Source organism: Ursus americanus, chromosome 11 (assembly GCF_024610735.1).
Source record: "Ursus americanus isolate L20-20 chromosome 11, mUrsAme1.1.p, whole genome shotgun sequence".
Lineage (NCBI taxonomy): Eukaryota > Metazoa > Chordata > Mammalia > Carnivora > Ursidae > Ursus > Ursus americanus.
This window is the reverse complement of record NC_142137.1, coordinates 33,841,077-33,860,938: the sequence shown is the minus strand read 5'-3', so window position 1 is coordinate 33,860,938 and position 19,862 is coordinate 33,841,077. Positions and strand designations below refer to the sequence as shown.

Genomic DNA, 19,862 nt, shown 5'->3' with positions numbered 1-19,862 from the left:
AAGTCTTCCTTTGTGTTCCTCAGGAATGTTTTAAAATTACCTTCTTCAAGATTTTATACATAACCTCTTTACTTCTTTTTATCTTTTTTAATTCCCATTATCTTGTTTGTTACTATTGTAAATGAAGCCTTTTTCACCCCACAATATTTCCCACTCAGTTTTCTTGTATATGTTAAAACCATTGATTGATTGGTCTTATTTATTAATCTATTAATGAGTTTCCTTATTATTTGCAAGTTGATACTTCTCTTAGGTTTTTTGAGATATAATGACATCATCAGCAAGAGCCGATTCTTTCTAATTTTTATATCTATGTTTTATCTATCCATCCACCCATCTCTCCATCTATTTATCTACTGTCTATGTTTGTGCCTTATTCCACTAGCTCTCAACCTCCAGAACAATGTTAAATAGCAGTGGTGAAATAGAGGTGACTTTCTCACTCCCGATGGTAATGGGAATACTTATAGTAGTTTTCTTATTTAGCCTAACGATGGCTTGTGGGTTGCAGTAGTTATGTTTTAATTCATGGGCATTTCAAAGGGATGCTGGAGGCAATTCAGTTATGTTTCATTCCCTGCCAGTTTGATCCAGACACCGGTGGATTTAAGTGTACACGAGGGCTCTTCCCTTGATTTATAGGCTGACCTCTTTTCTGAGCCCGATTTTGAAAAACATGCTTTTCAGGGGGAAAAAGACATATAAGTAAAATAGATATTCATGAAATACGAAATTTAAACTACTAGGCAATGGTAGAAGCTTTCTGTTTTATCTGCTATAAAAAAAGTCTCACAGGATGTAGCCAGGTGAAGCTACTCAGGCTAATGGATAACAATAAACAACTGTTATCGTTTTTAAGCTGCTTAATTAATAGCACTGTACCAAGCACATCAACCGTGTGGTCTGACCCAGTTTGTGCAGGCTATTAGGAAAATGATTGTTAATGACATACGCATTTATTCGAACTTAGAGTTCATGCTATAGTCCTGAATCAATTCAAAACTAGCAGCTACCTTGCTGTCTTTATCCCTATGAACTTTGATCTTGTTATGGACTAAATCTTTTCCCAAAGGTGAAGCAGAGGACATACTTTAGAGTGTTGTGGATACATAGGTCATAGTTTAGCCGGCCATTGCCTTTGGAGTAGTCATTTTATATTTGAGGGTGCTCCCACTTGAGTCCTGCCCCCCTAATATGGGAATTCGGATTCTGTTTCTCAGCCTTTCCTGAACTAGGATGGCGGCATGTGACGCAGCCCCTACCACCCAACCCGTTCGCACGAGCCATGCATTCAAAGCAGCTAATATGTGCAGCTGCTTTCCATCAAGGGAAGAGGCAGCAGCTGTTAGAGCATCCGCATTCCTACCAGTGGGGCGCTGTACCCCGGACTGTGCCTGCAATCAGTCCACAGTCCCAATTCCTCCTCTCCCTAGGAATTCTGGAATGTTAGCTCGTACCCTCTAAGAAACTGCATTTCCACTCAAGCTCATTGTGGTGGACTCTGCTTTACCACCAAGAACCCTAATCAGCAGCTGGTCCAGCAGGAGGGGGATCTCCGAGATCACAGTCCAGCAAAAGCACAGTGGGAAGCTGGACTGTGAACCCTGAATATTTTTGCCTGTTTGGTAGAACCTAGGAGCATGTCTGTCTATATAATTCCTGAATACGTAAAAAGAAAACCTCCGTTGGCCAGCTGTACCTTTGTTGGAACGCGGTCTGTGTATAGTTTTGTACGACGTTTAGCTGATATATTTATGGTCATTAAATCTGCCCTTTGTTTTGGCCCCTGGTGACACAGCCTACAACACCAAGTGCACTGTAGATTCCTAAGGAGTTTCTGAAAGTGGGCCAGGATGAATTTTATAAATGCAGATAAACAAAGTCCATCTACTTACAATTTGTGTGTTACTGAAGTTTTGTATCTTGAATGTGCCATAATTTTATGCTTCTACTATTTTGGACGTGGCTGGGGAGAAGCATAGAACTATATTTATGATACAGCATACAATTTCCAAAATGTAACCCTCTTAGCATCTCCTGGAGTTAGAACCATTCCTTTATCTCCTTGCTTTAAGCAGGACACACCCATGATTTTCTAATTTATTTAGAGATGTTTTGATATGAAAGCAGAGAGTAGATCAACTAGGATTAGAATTCCCAAGGGCTTCCTACCTGTTGGAAGATAAAAATCTTCTTTGGTAGAATTTGTTACATAAAATGCTATCTGTAAAATGGGATGGCTAACTAAACCAAATTTCTTCTAACTTGAAAGAGAGTAGCGTATGGATCAGTTTGGGTGGGGCCTGTAAGAAAAAGGGACCAGACCTTTTCTTAGTAAGGAAGTATTAGCTCCATTTTAACTAGATAAAGAAGAGTTCCACTGAAGCTTAGTGAGGTTGGGTAATATGGCCCAGCTAGCAGGTTAGCAAGTGGCAGAAGCAGGTCTCAAACCCAAGTTTGCCTGCTGCAGAGCCCACACTCTTCTCTGGGCATTGCCCCCCTCTTCTTTACCTATCCCTCCCCCCAAGGTCTCTGCCACTGGGGCTTGCCATGTTGGTTCTGGGAAGAGCCATGCTGGCCTGGGTATGGGCACCACCTCCCTGCAGCCACTGGCGGCTCATTTAACCCGAGGCAGCTGCCTGGGAGCAGATTCAGCCCTCTCTCTGCTAAATACACACTTGACTCTTACATCTTTAAGGCTTTCTCTGAATTTCCAGGAAACACATTTCTGCGGAATAGAGGTATCCCTAAGACAGGCTTCTTAGAGAAATATATCCTCTGGGTTTTGAATAACCATAAATGACAAGTTAAATTCTCTAATTCAATTTCCTTCTCAAATTTCTGCTATAGGCCACCCCCTCGTTATCTTCTGACCAGTGGGAAAATGAAAATGTACCAGCTTAACCATCAGAGAAGGTGAGTTCTCAGGACACAACAAATCTTTTTTTTTCCCCTTTTTAGTTAAATGAATTCTTTCCCCTTCTTTCCAGTTTTTAATTTCAGCTTCTAATTGTAAGCAGTCAGAGACGCTGTAAAATGTCGACAAGAAACAGCACAGTTTCAAATGCATTGGACTCTGAAGTCTAGAAGACTCCAAATTAAATAAACCGTCTTTTAAATTACTTAATCAAATCACAAATCACTTAATCAAATCACAGTTGAACAAGAACGTGGTTATTAATGAGAACTGGGCCCGTGTAGCTGCGTGAATCAGGGCCATTCTTTTTTTTTTTTTTTCCAAGAGCTAAACATTGCCAAGCGTCTGAGCTAGTGGCTGAGCTCTGCACGCTTCTTCTCCCCAGGGTTTTCACCCTGCAGCAGACCTCAGGAGAGGCAGCCCCCTCCCTGAGGTCAAACAGGGCGTCTCGGTTGCCCTGACTAAAGGATATTACCGAATCTTCCTTTAGGTCTTCCCAGCTTTGGACAGAGACCATTTGCACTCACTTTTCAATCTAACTCTGCCCTTTGATGTCTGTGCTTTGCTATTTACCCTCTGCCTCCCTGGAAAACCTGAGCCTCTTGTCTGGCAAGAGTACACCCCGATGCAAACAGTCCCAGCCCCTGTAAATTCCCCTCTCCTCGGTCATTGCCTTGGTTCAGGCCTTTGTCATTTCTCACCTGGATGTCACAGATCCCTCAAAGTGGTCCTCCTCCCTCTCTAACCCCGGCTCCTCCCTGCTGCCGGGTATTCCTTCATGCTGACCTCTGCTGAGACACCTTTAAAGGCTTCTTACAACTTTACTTTACGGGTGAAATGCAAACTCCTTAACACGCCTCCCCACCCCCCACCAGACAAAGATCTCTTCTTGCCCTGGCTCCTGCGTTCTCCTGGGGGACACCGTCCCTTGCGCCTTGCTCCCTCTTACTGGCCCTGCAGCCATGTCGGTGGCTCCCCTTGTTCCCCTCCCTTCTCTCTCCCTGCCGCCTGGCCAACACACACTTAGCTTCCTGGCTCAGCTCAGCATCAGCTGCTCGGGAGCCCCCCCTCCCGGCCCTGCTCTGCTGTTATGCCACCACTCCCTTTCCTGTGACACACTTCTCTCCGCCCTGCTGGACCTTGAAGAACTCGGGGTCCGGGTCTTTCTCACCTTTGAGTTCCAGAGGAAGCACCAGGCCTGGCGTGTTGCCGGGGCTGCGTGTACGTGTGAAGGCACGCTGACCAACGCATGCTCACAGGACTCCTTGCCCCCCCCACCCCCGACTCTGCTCCTCTGCTCCTCAGCCCACGGATCCCACCCCCGCGGCAAAGTCACTCACTCCCATGGTCTCACCATTGTGAAGAGAGGACCTCAAACTCCCCTCATGGCCCTTTTCCCTTCCCCTTGCTTTAGTCCCAGCTGACACTCTGTTCTTCTTCAGACATTTCTGTCCCGTGGTCTATCTGAGAGACTTTACCATAGCTCATCTTTGTATCTCCAGGGCCTAGCATAAGACTGGCTCATAGAAGACACTCAGTCAGAGGTCAAACACATCTTCATATCCCAGATGAAGAGTGTAAAGTCCAGAGAGGCTACTAGCTTACCACCAATCACGCAGCGGCTATCTGGTGTGAACCCGTATGTTCTGACCTCAGTTCCCTGCTCTGTCACCTAGAGCGCCCTGCACTGTTGGCTGTGTGATACACTTATCATACTAACATTCATCTCTGAGAGAAGAGCTGGGAAATTTTCATGGTGGATACGAGCTGGATTTATACAAGGATCAGCCTCTTTGTCCTCCTTCCTTTCCGTTCATTCTCCTGACATTTCATCCTCCTTGCAAATACTTTCCCAGAAAGTGAACATGTGCATTTTAGGTGTCCTTGTCTTAATGTTACACTAGTTTGTAAAGTCTCTATCAATTCTAACTCAGAGTGGTTGGGGGGCTCGGTTGGTTGAGTGGCTGACCCTTGATTTCAGCTCAGGTCATGATCTTGGGGTCCTGGAATCCAGTTCCACATCAGGCTTCACACTCAGTATGGAGTCTGCTTGAGGATTTTCTCTTTGCCTCTCCCTCGGCACTCCCCCACCCCTGCTTGTGCACTCTCTCTGTCTCTCTCTCAAAAATAAATAAATAAACAAATATTTTTAAAAATTCTAAATAGAAAACCTAGAAATGGACCCTCAACTCTATGGTCAACTAATCTTTGACAAAGCAGGAAAGAAATCCAATGGAAAAAAGACAGTCTCTTGGACAAATGGTGTTGGGAAGATTGGACAGCAACATGCAGAAGTATGAACCTAGATGACTTTCTTACACCATACAGAAAGATAAACTCAAAATGGATGAAAGACCTAAATGTGAGACAGGAATCTATCAAAAACCTAGAGAAGAACACAGGCAGCAACCTCTTTGACCTCGGCCGCAGCAACTTCTTGCTAGATCTGTCTCCAAAGGCAAGGGAAACAAAAGCAAAAATGAACTATTGGAACTTCATCAAGATAAAAAGCTTTCACACAGCAAAGGAAACAGTCAACAAAACTAAAAGGCAACCTACGGGATGGAAGAAGATATTTGCAAATGTCTTATCAGACAAAGGACTACTATCCAAAATCTATAAAGAGCTTATCAAACTCAACACCCCAAAACCAAAAAATCCAGTCAAGAAATGGGCAGAAGACATGGACAGACATTTCTCCAAAGAAGACACACAGATGGCCAACAGACACATGAAAAAATGTTCAACATCACTTGGCATCAGGGAAATTCAAATCAAAACTCAATGAGATACCACATCACACCGGTTAGAATGGCTAAAGTTAACAAGTCAGGAAACGACAGATGTTGGCGAGGATGCAGAGAAAGAGGAATCCTCTTATACTGTTGGTAGGAATGCAAGCTGGTGCAGCCACTCTGGAAAACAGTATGGAGGTTCCTCAAAAAGTTAAAAACAGAACTACCCTATTACCCAGCAATTGCACTACTAGGTATTTACCCAAAGAATACAAATATAGTGATTTGAAGGGGCACCTGCACCCCAATATTTATAGCAGCAATGTCCACAATAGCCAAACTATGGAAAGAGCCCAGATACCTATCTACAGATGAATGGACAAAGAAGATGTGGTGTACATATACAATGGAATACTACTCAGCCATCAAAAAGAATGAAATCTTGCCATTTGCAATGATGTGGTTGGAACTAGAGGGTATTATGCTAAGCAAAATAAGTCAGTCAGAGAAAGACAAATACCAAAGATTTCACTCATCCATGGAATTTAAGAAACAAAACAGATGAACACAGGGAAGGAAAAATAAAATAAGATGAAAGCAGAGAGGGAAACAAGCCATAAGACTCTTAACTATAGGAAACAAACTGAGGGTTGCTGGAAGGGAGGTGGGTGGGAGGATGGGGTAATTGGGTGATGGGCATTAAGGAGGGGACTCGAAGTAATGAGCACTAGGTGTTATATGCAATTGATGAATCACTAAATTCTATCCCTGAAACTAATAGAAAAAAAAATTCTAACCCAATTCGTAGGCTGACTCTGTTAGTCAGGAGTGGCTAAAGTACTATGAAAATAGGGCCAACAAATAATGGATCAAACACAATAGAAATACTTTTTCCACTCATATAAGGTCTGTGGTAGATGTTCCAGATCAGTGGGAGATAGTAAGGTGGCTTCTTTTCCTTGTGGTTACTCAGGCTGACATTTGGCTCTGCCATTTTCAAAACACAGCTTCCAAGCTTGCTGTATTTGTGATACCTCTTTATCTAAGAAGTTGGAAGGAGAAAAAAAAAAAAAAACATGAAGGAGGTGTGCAGGAGGTTTTATAGTCTAGGCTGGGAAGTAAGATGACCAGCTTGACCTGATTTTTCCTGAACTATACTTGTTTTAAAACAGAAAGTCTCATTATCAACAGAAACCCCTCTGTCCTAAGCAAACTAGGGCAACTGGTCACCCTCCATGGAAGTGACACATCTAATTTCTACTCACATTCCAGTGGCTCCGCTCCTCGGATGGTCACACCAGACTGCAGGGGATGCTGGAGATACGGTGGCCCATGTGCCCTGGGAACAGCCTCATAGGTTGCTTTCCGCATTAACAATTAGTGAATGAATGTTTCGTATAGACAATGAACCCAAGGAGCCTAAAAATTTGTTTATAAAAGGAAATAGACACAGGGGAGTGAGAAAAGGACCCAAAATCTAGACCAGGAGGTGACCTGAACAAAGCCTTTGTTGATGTTTACTAACTACGTGTGGTGCAGTCCCCGTTTGGTGGGTTCCTACCACAACCTTAGCTAGGGTTCAGAGAGCAGGTGTTTGTGAGTAAGAAGAAATACAATCCTATTTCAAAATCTCACCTCTTTTCACCCACTTGTGGATTATGGGGAATTCATTTGTGGTGGCAAAACAAAACAACCTCCGCGGGACTACAGCTACATACAGCTTTCAGAAGTACGCGCTACATGCATTCCTGGAGAACCTTCTAGCAGACATGAGGTGACTCATTGTATATTTAAATCCATTCTCTACTAATCATAGCATCATTTGTCGTAAGCTTTCTGTATGCTAGAAATCATGCTGGATGCTTTACTTACGTGATCTTATTACAACGCTAAGGTACTTTAATTTTCCCTCTGTTACAGATGAGGAACCTGAGGCTGATAGGGGTAGAATGACTGGTGCCTCACTACATGTTGTAGAATTAGGATTTAACCCCAGTTCTGTCTCCCTCCTATGCCTGGTTGCATTTACTGTACTAGAGACTTCTAAGAGAGGATTATATTATCAGTTTTGGGACAAGCTAAAATCTGCTCCAAGGATACTCTCTTTCTCCAGAGTGGGATGAAAGGTTAGATAAGAAATGCATACTCCTTGGGGCACCTGGGTGGCTCAGTCAGTTAAGCATCTGACTCTTGATTTTGGCTCAGGTCATAATCTCCTGGGTTGTAAGGCAGAGCCCCACGTCAGGCTCTGTGCTGGGCCTGGAGCCTGCTTAAGATTCTCTCTCGCCCTCTCTCCCTGCTTCTCCCCGCTTCTCCCCCTGCCCCCGATTGTGCTCTATCTCTCTCTCTCTCTAAAAAAAATGAAATGCATAGTCCAATAATATGTGAGTTATATAAGTCCTATGTTACAACAAATTGTCTTTCTTCTAGGAATGCACTCATATTACCACAATGTGTGTGTGGGGGGGGGGGGGTTGTCAAGGCCAGAATCAGTCATTAAGGGTTTATCAGGCCCTCAAGCATCCATGTCTATGTACAGGCACTGAGGTGTGATGTCCTGATCCCCGGTTTCCAGAACTCAGATATTCATTCCCCCAGCTTCTGGGAATGTTGGTAGCTGACGGCCCTGTACTCAGTTTTTCTCTGGGACTTTCCTCGGCTAACAAGAGATTTCTTGCCCAAGGTCTTAACCCTGTCACTGAGGACACCCCGTCCACAATATGACAACTTTTGTACAAGGGTACAAATGCCTTGTCTCCTTGCCCCAACTTCAGATAATTCTGTGAGAGTTAATTTTACCCCTTAGGGAAATCTCCCCAAGTAAACTTTTCTGTGCGTCAAGCTCCGAGTCAGACTTCGCTTCCTGGGGACTCCTGTTCAGTCTCTGTAGTCTGCACAGGCTTTATGATGAAGACTAGCACGCAGAGCCTTTCCCGCAGCCACCCACACAACGAATTCCTGACGTAAGCATAGCTTGTTCGCACATGCTCCGTCCGCAGTGGGGCTGCGGAGAGAGGAGCATCCGGGGCCTGGTAGGGTCTCTCTGAGAGCGAGGGTGTGAAACCGCATAAAAGTGTTCAGTTTGAATTTTCTTTCTTTTATTTTTAATATTAGTTCTATCTCTTCCCTCCTGCCTCCTTTAACATTATTAGTATGCGGTGAATATAAACACAGGCCTATCAGGCACGGAGTGGAAATAGGCCCGCAAATTCGTGGTCGGAGGAGGGCCGTACTTTAGCGGAGAGCATCCCATAGATTTCATCTTCTGAATGGTTCCTGGTTCCACCAACATTCCCTCCTTCCTTCCTTCATTTTCTCTTGCCTGCTGTAGTCCACCAGCCTTTCCCACATTGCTAAAGCAGATCTCTGGCTTATTTCCTGTCTCCTGTCTTATCCCTGCCAAACACATGTCCATATTGCAGCTGGGGATCTGCAGTGTAAATCTGACCTGTTAGACCACTTGTTTAAATCTCTGAGTGGTTGCCTGTGCTCCAAAGTTCATGCTTTCTTTCATGGGATGGAGTTTAGCATTAGGAAATAGGGGCTATGTTTGACAGGCTCCCTTGTTTCTAGGTGTGACCATGTGGTTAGCTCTCATAGCATAGGTCATCTCCAGACTGTGGGTTTTAAGAAGCAAATGTGGGTTGTCATGCTCTCCTCTCATCCCTTTTGTCTGGACGCAAGGAAGACCCTAGGGTTGCTGGAGCCACGAGACAGAGGGAGCCCGAGTTCCTGAATCACCATGTATAAGAGAGCTGTCCACTGACCAGAGTCTTCTGCTTCAAATCATTCTATGAGCAAGGAATAAATTTCTGTTAAGTATAAGCAAATGTATACATCGATGTCTAACTGGTACAGTAGCTAGCCTACCCAAATGAATAGACTACTTATTACTCATATGATAAAATTTAAACTCTATAACATGATAAAATTTAAACTCTAAAACGTGGCTTACAAGGTCCAGTGTGATTTCGCTCCTTCTTGCTTCTTCAGCTTCATCTTTGTGGTTAAGGTTATAGGTTCTGGAGTTTATCCACATCGGTCCATATTCTAGCTCTTTTGCTAGGGCCTTGGGCAAGGCACGTAATTTCTCTGAGTCTCCATTTCCCTTCTAGAAGAAGGAGATCACATTTGTCAAGAGTTCTGAAGAGCCTGAGATTTCACTCTACTTGAAAGCCAGCTTGCCACACTTTCGTGGATGCTGGCAGAATACATGAGGCTCTGTTCAGAGAAAAAGGATTTTATCACTCATAGCACAGCAGATGGCATAAACTTCACGTTTGTATTGCTTCCTCTAGTCTTCCAGGATCCCCGGGTGATGGGGGTGCAAGGCCAGGTAGATGTTTGCCATACAATGGGTTTGAATCATGGCTAACAAACCCTGAACTTGGGAATTCCAACTGTTTTTAAATGGGCTGTGAGCAAATCTGTCTGGACTTGGCCCCAACGGGAAACATTATCTTATTATAATAGACAAATATGATTTAGTAATCTGTCTCTGTCTTCCCAGAGAGAGATGTCTCCCAACCACATTACCTCCTCATTGGATCATTGCGAGAACTAAACCAGTTACCTCCTATAATGGCTTGGTACGAAATAAACCTGGTATGAAATAAACCCTCATTCATGAGCTGCTGTAATCAGGTCTCCCTGTTTTACCTACTTCTCTATGTGAAGCATTTTGGATTGCTTTCATTTGCTCCAGCATGCTATGTTTTCTTTTGCCTGTGGGCCTTCAACCTTATCACTGTGTCTGGAATATGTGACCCCCTCCCACCCCATTCCTGCTTCTCCCCTACTTTTGGTCCCAACCCATGAGCTTAGGTGCTCCAGCTCTGTGCTCACACAGTTCACTCCCTCTACAAGAATTCTTTCTCTTTGAACACTTAGCAACCCTAAGTGTTGATGTTGTTTAAATTTCTTCAACCTCTTGGCAGGTAAGCTCTGGGATGTTGGAGAAAATATGAAGCAAAAGAAAGTGGCCCTGGCCAGCTTAAGGAACAGGGAGAATTTATTGGAAGGCTTTTGGATTATCTCGTGGAATCGAAGTTGGAACTGAACAATCAAGAGCATGGAAAGGGAAGGAACAGTACGAGCTAGCAACTCTGTTGCAGCTGCCTGCAGATCGATCACCGGACTCAGATCGATGATCCCGGATTTTAGGTGTATCTCTTTCAAATTTCAAAGACCAGAAAGAGAATCCGAATTCAGCTTGGATTAGGTGATCACCCTGTATAAATCAGTTATGGTCGGTGGATGGAGTTACATAATACAAGCAATACTTTTGGGGACCATTCCCAATGTAGAGAGTCCCTCCAAGGACTGTCTATCACTGAGAATATGCCCAACATGTCCTTTCTTCCTGACTCCAGTCTTGCCTCCTCTAGTCCCCCTCCCCCCCAATTGCAGTAGGACTACTGTAGTATTACTATCTTTTCTACACCCTGTTGTGTGACACTGGGGCTGGGACCCTGCAAACCACATCCCTGCTCAGCTAGATGGATCCCTGTCAGGCTCTGGCCATGGGGGCACCAGAAGAAGCATGCAAGCTTGGAGGCAGGGGAAGGGATTTGCTCCTTGCTGGCAGCTTCCTGTTTTTGTTAGTCTGACTCTCCCCCCTCGCCTCTTACCCAGCAGTGCCAGTTCATTCCTGCAGCAGCACTGGAGCCCAGTGTGCAGTCTTTCCAACGCTCACAGAACTAGTCTCATCCCCCCCCCCCCCAGAGACACTAGCAACAGCCAAGCAAGCCCCCGCTCCCCAGCAGAGTGTGGGGTCCCAGCCATATGGGTCCTCTCCTCTGGGCTCGGAGACACCAATGCCGGCCAAGCAGCATCCCTCCTCAGTGTCGGGGGTCCTGTACCGGAAGGTCTGCCCCACAAAGCTCAGAGACATCAACACTAGTCAAACAGCAACCTCTTCTCAGAGTTTGGGGTGTCAACCCCCTGGAGACTCCCCTCTGAGTAGACACCAGAACCAAGAGTGCTTCCAGAAGAGTTTCAGCTCTCAAAAGAGTATCTGAGTTTCAACCCCACGGGGCCCCCTTCTCTAGGTTTTTTCTAAGGCTTTTAGTCTCAGCAACCCCGGCCTCTCTGCTACCCCAGGGGTAGCAACTGCTTTCCTCAGTCTCTGCCCCTGTGATAATGTGTTGTTCTCTTCCTGTCTTTTCATTTCTCTGGTCAGTAATTCTTTACAGCGTATTGTCTTTATTGTGTAACTGGTGTGGTTTCTGTTTCCTGACTATGCCCTGCCTAATATAAGGGGTCATTTTCCTAAAATAGAAATCAGATCATGTTACTCCTTTGCTTAAAATGCTTCAGTGGTTACACCAATGTTCATAGCAACACTATTCACAATAGCCAAAAGGTGGAAACAAATGTCCATCAACTGATGAATTGGATAAACAAAATGTGGTCTATCCATCCATAATGGGTTATTCAGCCTTAAAAAGGAATGAAATTCTGATACATGCTGCCACATAGATGAACTTGGAAAACATTATGCTGCGTGAAGTAAGCCAGACACAAAAGGACAAATATTGTATGAATCCACTAATATGAGGTACCCACAGTAGGCAAACTCGTAGAGACAAAGTAGACTAGGGGTTACTAGGGGTTATGGGGCTAGGGGAAATAAGGAGTTGTTGTTTAGAGGCTACAAAGTTTCTGTTTGGGATGATGAAAAATTCTGGAAATTGGTAGTCGTAATGGTTGCACAGCATTGTGAATGTGCTTAATGCCACTGAATTCACTGAACTGTATACTTAAAAATGGTTAAAATAGTAAACATTATGTTATGTACATTTTACTACGATGAAAAAACATCACCCAAATTGCTTCAGTGGCCCCATTGACTCAATACTGGTTCAGTGAGGAAGAAGGTGTGTTGAACTTTTCCTGAGCGATGATCTCTGGGTGTGGTGCTACCCTGGCTTGCTCACTTGACACTCATAATGGATGGGACACCTATTTTCATCCTGGAAGCACTGCGCCATATTTGGATGGTATCTACTGCTACCACATGAGGCATTGTCAGCAGGCCTGGTTTTGTCTCTCCGTTTGAGCCGTGTTTTTAGGATCTCCCCAGATAACCTTGCTCAATGGCTTCCCACCAGACGGGATATTTAATGCAATTGTTTCTCTCTACATTGGCCTCAACCTGGACTTTAGCATGAACATTCTTGTAAAGTCACCTTTTGATTTAAGATGGCCATCAATTTGGTGTTTCTGTTTTTGTCACATTGTTGAAATCTTAAGTTCCTATGGTCAAAAATCTCCTCACCCGGATCTGAAGAAGTAGGAAGCACAGAGAACAGTTAAGTGCATTATCTCTTGCCTCGTGCTTTGCTTGCCTTTTGAAAGTTAACTTGAACATGGAGGATTTGACACCTCGGTGTGTCCTAACACCTTCAATTGACAGAAGGTAATAGGGTGATAATAGATTTAAGCCAAGAAGATTTTTCCTCTATTATCAATTCAATTTCAGTGAAGGAAGTTTCAGTGGTAATCATATTTCTCCCTCTCTTTCTCTATCAAGGAATGAGTAAATTTAGATAGTTTGCCTAAGAGTAAAATAATATCAACAAACGTGAAACCAGCCTCATACTCTCATCTTCTTGGCGAGGCATATCAAGATATGCTAGCAAACTGTCAGAGGCTGTAAATCTAACTAATCTCCCTCGTAGCTCTTTCTAATCTTTCTCTTCAGCTCACAGAAAACCCGTGTCCCCTGCTAATTCTACGTTAGGTTAATTGGATTGACTGTGTAATATTCAATTGAGATTACCTCCATAAAATTTATTTATAAATTTTATTCCCTAAGTAGTGACAGAGTGAGATAGTACTTTTTTTTTTTTTTTTTAACTACTGTAGTTAACATCCCCCTAAGGAAGAAAATTAGTTTAAGGCATTTGGATTTATTGAGGAAAGAAAAATATAGTCACAAAACAGAAAAAGAAAAGCTGGGGGACAACATCATTTAACTTCTAAAGTGAGGGTTGGACTTTGGATGATCTGTGAGGAAACTACTTCCTGAATCTTTTTGTCACGGACTCCTCGTGCCTCGAGACACACTGAGTGGCGTGAATGACAAAGGAAGGAGGAGCTGCCTGTTCAGCGCCATGTGCAGAGCCTTTTCCAGGCTCCCCTCACACTGTATTAGGTGACCCGCAGCAGATGGTTAGAGGGAATCAGGCAATGACTCTGGGGAGCATTTCGTGCATTACTGTCCAGCCCCAGGCCACAGTGGCAGGGACTGTGTGACAGGTCTGATGCGGGAGAGGACAACACGAGTCCCCGCGGCAGCCCTGTTGCAATGCGGGGTGGACATGAGCCCAGACCCTGGAGCCAGACTCCAGCTGCAGTGGGCAGTAAGGTCTCGGGCACGTTACATAATCATCTTGTGTCTCTGTTTTCCTCTCTATCCAGTGGGGATAAAAAATGCTTCCCTCATAGGATTATCTTGAGAATTAAATGAGATAATACACAACTAGACTAGTGCCTACCATATATGAAGCATTTAATAATCGTTAACTATTTTTATTGACACTCTTCTCTCAAACTCGGAGCCTCAGGGGACTGGTGTTGGAGATGGCCACAAATAGTCCGATGAGAAAGGAAAAGAGAGTGAATGCTGGGGCCTTGGAGTGAAGGAGAAAAGCACTATCGTCCCACCGTGGGATGGATCGGGACTGGTCATTTAACCTACACAGAGTGTGCCCATTTGCCAACTAATTTCTACCTCTAAACTCTCAAGGCAATGGAATCTTATGTTTAAAATGTGGTTAGAGCTGGTGTGGTTGGGCAAGGAAAGGCACCGTTTTCACCATACTTGTGTAGGTGTGGTAGTGGCATAGGGTAGAAGCTAATGGAACAGACTTTGGAGCCAAAGGGTCTAACTTTATAACCAGTCCCACCAATTACTGGCCAAGTTCATTGGCAAGTTATATAACATCTCAATGCAATGGTTTCCTCTTCTGAGAAATGAGGATAATAATAGTATCTGCCTTGTAGTATTGTTATGAGGATTAAATGAGTAAATAATTGAAAGGAGTGCAAAATTTTTTGGAACATAGTTAAGTGCTATATAAGCATCTATAGTGTAAAGATTTTATAGAAGTTGTCATTTCCATACAAGTCTATTATCTACCTGTAGCCTCAGATCTTGGGAGGAATTTCGGGTGGAAGCATTCACCAATACAACAGTATTTCTGAATTATCTTGAGTTTGAATTTCAGATTCTAGAAATATGTACACAGTGAATGTACAAGATTCATTGGTGAACATTTAATGGGTTTCCCAAAGAGGGAAATAGAAAGAAAGAAGAGACAACCCTGCCCAGTGAAAATGAACCAGATGGTTATAAAAAACATAAAGCACTTTTAGGATGCAGAAAAGGAGAAAATTCAGAAGACCATCAGTAAGGGAAGATGGGTACCATAGCTGGGCAAGGGATATTTGGTGAAATGGCTGAAACCAGTTTTGGATGCTGAGGGACAGAGTTGCTAATGAGATGGTAGCATACACAGCAAGGCACATGCTTGCCCCCTTTCCCACTCCTCCCTCCCACGATGCCTTTATATTTTTAGCCTGTGGGGTTGGAATGATGAATGCCCAAGTGGAAATAATGTTGGAAGGAGATTTTTCTTGGCAAAATGGCAGTAAGGACTGCCAAGTGTTTTCTAAGATGTAAACAAATCATCCACCTTCATCAGGGAAAGATTAACACACATTATTCCCAAGTCAGTGTGGGATTTTCACCGTCTGCAGTTTGCAATTTGAATTCTCCCCCATCATCATGAGTTTTTACAACCCGATGTGCATTAAGCACTCCATTACTCTGAAAAATCACTGGTCTTCCAGCCGCTAGAATCAAATAATCAGTCACAAGTCAGGAAATAAAAATCTTCTTCTACTCGATATAAAAAAGTTATGAGGGTACAGTGGAAGAGGCACTGACTTGGGGTTTGGATTTTCTCTTGGTTATGCCACCAACTGCTCCTCTGTGTATCTCTACTTTTACAGTTATAAGAGAAGAGTATGGGATTAAATGATATTTAAGATTCCTTCGGGCTCTGAATTCTATGATCTAGTGTTCTCTGTCATTCTAGGTTACTCTGGGTGGAAAGTAGCTTTGTATATATATTCATGATAAAAACTTCCCAGAATTTCAGAACCCCTCTCCCATGTTTTGGAATGTCCTTTTCTCCCATGGTCATACTATGAATGCTTTTGTATGCCTTCTAGAAACTTATGGCTTGGAGCGCCTGGCTGGCTCAGTGGGTGGAGTGTGTGACTCTGGATCTTGGGGTTGTGAGTTCGAGCCCCAACTTGAGTGTAGAGATTGCTTTAAAAAATTAAAAAAAAAAATCTTTACAAGCTCATGGCTTCCCTATAGAGTATATGGATTCTCCTCCCACCAGACCTGGTAGGCTTGTTATCTTCTAGAATGTACCCTCTTTGAAATACTGTCTCCATGTCTCTTCTTAACTTTAGCTTCAACCCAAATTCACCTGTTTTGCAACTCCCTTCCCCAGAACTACATTCTTAGTAAGATAGCTTTAAAAATTAGCATTCAAAAAATAATTTTCTCTTTGGATAAGATATCTGCCTTTTAATATGGGCCTAACCCAAAAGAATGGTAGAAAGTTCAGTTAGCAGAAATGATGGGGAGATACTTACCAGAACCTTCAGGAATCCCAAATCACACTCATAAGCAACTGACTGCATGTAAAGTCTACTTATATCTTCAGGAAACCCAATTCAAGAAACATATCAAACACCGGGGCGCCTGGGTGGCACAGCGGTTAAGCGTCTGCCTTCGGCTCAGGGCGTGATCTTGGCGTTATGGGATCGAGCCCCACATCAGGCTCCTCCACTGGGAGCCTGCTTCTTCCTCTCCCACTCTCCCTGCTTGTGTTCCCTCTCTCGCTGGCTGTCTCTATCCCTGTCGAATAAATAAATAAAATCTTTAAAAAAAAAAAACATATCAAACACCAGATGTGTGCTTTTATTATTGTAGGCCCTGGTGGAGTGAAAGGTCAACACAAAGATAAATAAGACAGTTCTTTCTTCTAAGAAGCTTAAGATTTGGAACTACAGAGTATTTTTTTTTTATCTTAACAGATAGCTTTAAAAATGTTTTATTGTGGAAAATATACATAACATTTATCATTTTAACCATTTCCAAGTGCACAATTTAGTAGCATGAAGTATAGTCACATTGTTGTGATATTATTTTTATCTCCAATAACCTATATACTAATTGAGAGCCGTAAGTGTGAGGGTATGTGTAAGTAAGTTAGAGTTTGCACCTTGGACAACTTACCTTTCAGGTGTGACTTAGCTGAACATATAATCGGTCAAGAATTTTAAGGCAGTCTGCTTGCTTTCCTTTCTTCCTTTTTTCCCCTTTCTTCTCTCTTTCCCCTCCTTCCATTTCCATCCTGTTTCTAAAATGATCTGAAGTGAATTATAAAAATACGTACAATCTCGCAGGTGGAAAAAAATGAAAATTTGTTGGGGTGCATGAGGGTAGGAAAGTGAGGTGGAGCCTTGTGTGAGCTTAGTACAGAAGACGCATGCCTTGGAGTCCTAGAAGCATGTTCGAGACAGGTTTCAAATTTTATTCTAACCCTCCCAGAGCTAGTTTAGCAGAGAAATTTGATCCATTACAAGATTTACAGTGTCCCGTCCGTGACATAAAACAAGACAACAGGTGCTCAAGAGCACACAGCTTTTCTTGATACTGAGATCAGAGAGAAAGTTCTCCTGAGGGCTGTCACTGAGAGGGTATGTGCGGTTTAATGAACAACAGCCATCTGTACAGTCTCCACATTGATGAATCATTATGAACTGTCTCTTATAAATAATCTCGAGTAACACTAACGGTGTTGCCTGAAAGATCAGTAAGAACAGTGCTGTCCTGCTGCTGAGGTCTCTACCAGCCAGGTCAAATCCAGGGATAGATCTTAGAGGGCCTCGGGTGAAGCGAGGTGAACTAAGATGTAGATATGCACGGTTGTTGAGGGGCCTCAACCAGCTGGAGCATCCGGGCACATCCCCAGCTCGAAGGCTCGGAACCCAACAACTGCACCTAGGTACTTTAACGTGCCTTACAAATGTTAGCGCTGTCTACGTGTGTCTGCGAGTTCAGAAAAGTAGGGAGGTGTTGTTTAGGACTACTCTAGTTTGTGATGGTGAAGCCCCATTGCCGGCACCTAAGAGACTGCTCAGCTCTGTGTATGTAAGTGGGAAGGCTTAGTGGTGTGATGTGCTCTTCCTAAAGTGATGTTAAGCGTAAGCTAAAAGGAGAACCAGATCATATGGCTTTATAGCTCAATGGGAGTGTTTATCTAATCTATTTCTCCGATCTGAGTCTCAATTAAGTGCTAGTTAAGTTCTAGATAGACAGAAATGACCAGGGTCTCCATAGAACCCATGAAGATTAGCCCATTTGTTATGATTTTTGGCTGTTGAGATTTCTGGGGTAGGGAAATCCCTCGTTGTATGAGTCTTGGTGGGTGATAGGAACCATGAGAAGCCTTGAGTTTGCAGAGCGCCATTCTGTCATTGCACGTGACTTGGCTAAACATACATTCAAACTTTATTTTTTAATTTATTTTTTATAGTTTAATGTATTTTAATAGCAAACTTACAGGAATAGCACAGAAGACAGATAACATTAAAAACACGTGCTTGCATGTAGGACAAGTCAGTTAGAAAAGTACAGTGAATGGGTGGAACCTACCGTGTGATAAAAATGCTGCGAACCCCACTTAGTCGCCGTCAATAAGAGATGTACTTGCTTTTAAAAAATCCAAATGCTGGCATTCTCCAAAAATATTTAACAGGTTTATTTAAACTGTTATAATGTTGAACTGCCGAAACATGTTCACTGAAGGTTCGGACTTACATGAATGCTTTATGCCCCTGTGTTTATATTAAAAATTCACATACACATGACAATGGAAAAACTGCCAATACCTGATTTCTGTTCCCTATTTTTCCACTCACAACCATATATATATATATATATATATATATATATATGTACATATATATATATATATGTATGTATCTTTTGACCACATTGGAAAAAAAAAAGAATCTACTGTTTGGAAATACCAGTAACAGGAAGAATAGAAAAAAATTTTTTAAAAAATGCAATGTTTTCCATCATAGTGGATTCTTAAGCAGGTTCCCCACCAATGCAGCGTGCTAGCTGGATGTCTTTTGGCATAATCGTTACTCGTTTGGCACGGATAGCTCACAGGTTGGTGTCTTCAAAGAGGCTCACCAAATAGGCCTTGCTTGCCTCCTGCAAGTCAAACTTTAAATCTAAGTCCGTGGTATGCAGAGGAAGGAACCATAAGATTTGATTCTCGGTAGTGGTGGTGGTAGCATAGCAGCATCGTCTGTCACAGGTGACAGTGTCCTGTGGCAGCTGAGTCGAGGGGCCAGAGAAGTGTTCAGCAATGACAGCAGTAGCTGCTATCTGACTATGTCTTTATCTTGGGTTTTGCTTATTTTTCAAGCCTAATTCTTCAGCTTTCTTATTGGGCTTCTGAGTTACCTAATATTTTTTTCCAATAATTCCTTTTTGCTTCAAGTAGCCAGGTTGTAATAAAGAATCTTGAGGATAAAGGTCACGATCGATTCCTCTTTGTGGAACTAAAAACTAAGAGAAAGGTTACTTTAGTCCGGACCAATTTCTCCAGAAAGTGATACAGAGGTCGGCCATGATCCAGGAGTCTGTACCAAATTATTCTTGCCTGCCATGCCTACTCATCCCACACAGGCCAGAGAAATCTAATCCTATAATCGGGCAAGGAACATTTGAGACAGAACATTTAGTTGGCCAGTAGGTCTTTAATTTATGGACCTTTGGAGAACTGGATAGCTTCCACTCTGTATGTAATCTGAGAGGCCCGCATCTGTAGAGCTGATGGAGGCAGAACAAATGATCAAACTCAGAGTCCACACTGGCAGTGGTCCTTGAACACCTTTGGGAGGCAGAAACTTGTCCTCTAGAAGATTACAGTCAGCTTGAGCTTACTAACCAAGTAGAGAATCCTGGTCTAGAGAACAAGCATCCTGAGAGTCTGATGGCACTCCGGACATGCTATCCACAAAATATGGCACCATGGCACAGTGGGTACTTTAAGCTGAAGGAATTTGAGAAATGGCTTGTGCAGGAAGGGCTTTCTGACCTT

General features: G+C 43.2%; 1 long non-coding RNA gene across 2 annotated transcripts in view; it reads left to right on the top strand.

Moving 5' to 3' along the window:
• The window catches only part of LOC123792927 (uncharacterized), a 39,534-nt gene that overhangs the window by 17,869 nt on the left and 1,803 nt on the right, over positions 1-19,862 (top strand). For both annotated transcript variants that reach the window (XR_015726009.1, XR_006779810.2), the window contains exon 2: positions 2,851-2,916. This is a non-coding gene — a long non-coding RNA (uncharacterized LOC123792927). The remainder of the gene's footprint in view (positions 1-2,850; positions 2,917-19,862) is intronic.